Raw genomic sequence first — 4,520 nt, 5'->3', positions numbered from 1 at the left:
TTTTTAAAGATTTTTTTTTGAAACAAAAATACAGAAGTGAACTGCTTGCACAAACACGTACTTGCCACTCATTGTTCTTGCAATGGGGGAGCAGCTGAGGCTGTTAACAGAATATCAAGTATATACGCTGAAAGATCTTGCATGCAAAGAACAGTTTGAGCGCACCCCTAACCTCTCCACACAACATAATGATCTGGTTTTAAATGAATCAAAGAGTAGCTGACAGCAATGGAAAAAAAATCTCATCAACTTTTATGGGTTTTTGAAGCAGTTGAGCAATTCCACAATTCCCGTAGGTTTTTCTGGGAACACACTTACATTGACAACTGGGAACTTTAAACACTATTTCCGCTCTTCAGAAATACTGAAAGACATTTGTCCTACATCTGTTAAAATACAGATCTTTAAGAACTTACCATAAATATTTACAAATTCCTACTGTGTCATTAGCATATTTATCTGAGCTGCATATTAAACAACAGGGTATTTAAAATATTAAGTTTGCTGCTGAGAAAGGAAATACTAATGAACTGGCAAGCTGCTATATAACCCAAGATAATAAATGTAACAGGATACACAGACATTCAAGCCCGTGCAGAACATTCCATCCAATGTTAAATCTCAAAAGAAATTACTTCATGAGGAGACTTTTCCTCACTAAAAGAAAATTAGTATAGACCATAAAGAATCTTTGCATATCGCACGAAGTCATTCTTAATATGAATCACCTCCTCTAGTATGTGACTCACATACCAAGACAGGCAGATTTTCATAGGCCCAATGCTAGTCAAGCCCTTGCTGAAGTTGGTTACAGTACAGTTCTTCCAAATCTGAAGTTACCAAAACTTTCCCATTTAGCTACACAACAATAGCTGCAGTATTTGTGCTGGTGTGCTGGGTTGGAATAACATAGTCAGCTCTAAGATAGTATCATTTAAATTAACCGCAGTATTTTTGGAATGAATTACGTATTCCTATTTTGGCAAAAAATGGATTTTTAACAGCTCACGTTAGTGCTTTTAAATGTAGAAAGGTATCAAATTACACATTATAGTAATCAATTTCCAGTAAGCGCAAGTCATACTGCAAAAATCATCTGTAATAATTATTTACACGTACTAAAGAGATGTTACCAATTTAAAGATTAGAGGTTTTGTTAAAAAGATTTAAGAAATAATTTTATAAATGCACGTTGTACATAAACTACTCTGGTGTTCTCATTCACAGTATAACAGAAGTGTTACGCTATATCAGAAAGTGAAACCAAAGAGAAACTGCAACTGCCCAGCACTGCTCTCCTCTTCAGGAAAGGAAGAAAGGCAGAGTGGAAGCAGAGGCCTGGGTTCCTTCATTCTTTCAGCTTTCATTACTCTCCGATGGTTTCATTAGATAGGCAAAGACATTTTACAAGACGATTCAGAGTCACACAGCTGGTTTCTCAGCTTCTGGTCATGAGGAAAGCCGTGTGCCTTATTCCTCCAACTCACCTTTGCCGTTTAGCTGAAATACAAGGACTGGGGTGCCAAGTAAGCAACCACCCCTCAGCATTAGGTATTGCAGCTGGAGCACCGACTGAAGGATGTTGTAGTAAGCATCCATTTGCATAAGTCACTGCATCATAGTTCGGAACCTGGTAAGCTAACATAATTTCCTGTTCTCCTGTTATTTCCACTGTGAAAATATTTAATTTTAGTATAATTTCAATTAAATAGAGTACTTTTGGAGAGCTAGCTTAATTCCTGCATTCACATAAGACCATAATAAAGAACCGTTACAAGAGAGCTATTCACTAATTTGTCCCACTGAGTGTAACTGTCCTCTTCAACAGCTTTCTCTTGACTTTAAGTCAAAAAAAGAAATTCTAATTGCAAAATAAAGGCTACTTGATAAATAACCTATGTTGAGGAGCCAGCATCAGAGCACATGAACCATTTCTTTCCAACATAGAAGAAATCCTACTAGGTGGCCTATTTTATTTGAAACAGAGTTAAATCTTTAAACTATAGTAAAAGAAGTTATAGGACTGATACCATTTTCACATCTTAACAGAATTTCTTTACTAGTGGAGTTAAAAATTAAACGCACAAACAACAGCTACATAAGTTAACAACCTTTACAGCAACTTGGAAAGCTGCTAATTAAAGCTGAATTATATTATTCGGTCTCTTCCAATAGTGCATAATTAAGATTCGGAACTCTTTGGCACATAGCTGTGCAGATGCTAAAAGTTTACATCAGAGCAGAGAGCAATGAGACAAATCTGTTGAAGAAAAATCTTTCAAGCACTTCTAAACATAGAGAAGACCCAGGGCCAAAGCTTGCCGGAGGCTGGGAAAAGTATCATGGGGGAAGTACTGCTAGGTCTCTTCCAATAGTGCATAATTAAGATTCGGAACTCTTTGGCACATAGCTGTGCAGATGCTAAAAGTTTACATCAGAGCAGAGAGCAATGAGACAAATCTGTTGAAGAAAAATCTTTCAAGCACTTCTAAACATAGAGAAGACCCAGGGCCAAAGCTTGCCGGAGGCTGGGAAAAGTATCATGGGGGAAGTACTGCTACATGCTTGTCTCTTCCCCAGCCATCCATAGTTGGAAGTTGTCAGGATACTAGGCTAGATAGATCTTTCATTTAAGCTAGCATTGATGTAAAGGCATCCAAATACAAGTAAATATTCAATGGAGGTTTACACGTTTAAGATCTTTTGTTCCATAGAACTCTAGCAGTATGTAAGAGTCAAGCATAGGAGATCTGTAAATGCTAATATGCTATCTAACAACATACAGATCTGATCTTAAGCATGCCCAAGTTAAGAGAATGTACCAGTGGAGAATTTCCGTAAGGTCTGAACAACATCCATGAAGAGATTTTTTTTTTTTTTCTAAAAAGATACATGCCTCCTGTTTTAGAAGTTACAAAGAAATAATTGACTACAATCTAGCCTGGTGAGAAAGTGGCGAGAACACAGGCCCACTTTTCAGCATCATGTAGGATATAGAACAAGATAATTGCACTAGAAAAATTCAGTGATTTAAAGTAAAAACAATTACTGCATCTTATTACCAACACCATTCAAATGAACAAACCAAGTCAGAAATCAACCCTTCATACACACTCCTCCCCGAGCTTTTCCTAACACAGTCTATCTGGATCCCTTATATATGAACGATATGTTGACAAAGCCATCCAACAATACACTTCTCCCAAAATAATTCAGAAGAAAAACCTCTGAAGCTATAAAGTATTTCTCAAACCAAATGCAAAACCAAGCTGCAACCTTCTGCAGCTATATCAAACGAAAGCCTCCTTCAGCATTACTATATTGAAATGAGCTTATGATTAATCCATTAATTATTTTGCAGAATCAAACTTTCTACACTTCACAGACAACATGACTGTGAGGAGATGTGATAGCATCCAGGAAAAAAAAGAGCAGTCACCACACCTTGGAAAATAACCAGCTTTGCTTCTTGGGTTTTGGTGGGGGGGGGAGGGGAGGGTTGGAGGTTGTTGGTCTTTGTTTAGGGTTTGGGTTTTTTGGGGGGAGGGGCAGGGAGAGGGGGAGTTGTTTTGGGTTTTTATATAAGAAAAGAATTACAATAACAACAAAGATTTTAAAACTAAACAATATAGCAAGCTTCCTAAAAGTTAAGTAACACATTCATTGAACTACCATGATTTTACTTACTCTCTTCCTCTCTCCTAACATTAAAAAATGTATTTTTCAGCCATATTTTGAGTAGCTACCTTCCTAAAAATAATTTTTTGTATTCTGATCTGTCCAGCTGGTTGAAAGAAGCCACACATTTCTTGTTCTCATCCTCAATCCAAATTAAAATCATTTTTGCAGATGAGCATTTTTATTTAATACAGAAAAAAAAGATTATGTATTTTTGTACCTTTGAGTACAGCTGGAGACAAAACCTTCCCAATCCGATCAAAATAATGGATCCTGGCACTTTTACCATCCAAGCCACACAAAGATACACTGAAATTACAAGCTGATATAACTTTAGTGAGGCGTTGATGGCTGCAAGCCTTTGAATTGACATCATAAGTATACTCTGTTTAATGCTCTTTTCCAAGACTAATTTATCTATGTAATACTTAACATGAAAACAGACTGGAGGACATCTTTTGCATACAGTATCCCTGTTTAATGTTGATAGTACTAAGCCAACTCTTTAGAAAGGGCAGACAGATTCTTAATGGTAAAATTTGCTAATCTACTACAGTAAGGCTCTCCCTGCTCCTCACAATACAATTTTTAAATATGTCAATTGCTTTTTCCTCATTGCAATATCCTAATTCATGTCCTAACAAAGATGATATTTATTGTGATTGACCAGGATAACAGCATTATTTTAATTCCTCTTAAAAGATACCCTGTTGTGTTGGGAAAAATGAAAAACCTAAGTTGTGCCGTAGCTTATGCACAAAACAACTACACAGCATTGCACAGTATCTGTTCACGAGCACATCTTTTAATTTCTAAACTGATAAATAATTGTCATGCTTTAC

The sequence above is a fragment of the Fulmarus glacialis genome, unplaced genomic scaffold (genome assembly GCF_000690835.1).
Source record: "Fulmarus glacialis isolate BGI_N327 unplaced genomic scaffold, ASM69083v1 scaffold16286, whole genome shotgun sequence".
Classification (NCBI taxonomy): domain Eukaryota; kingdom Metazoa; phylum Chordata; class Aves; order Procellariiformes; family Procellariidae; genus Fulmarus; species Fulmarus glacialis.
The sequence above is the reverse complement of the archived record's forward strand: the minus strand, read 5'-3'. Positions refer to the sequence as shown.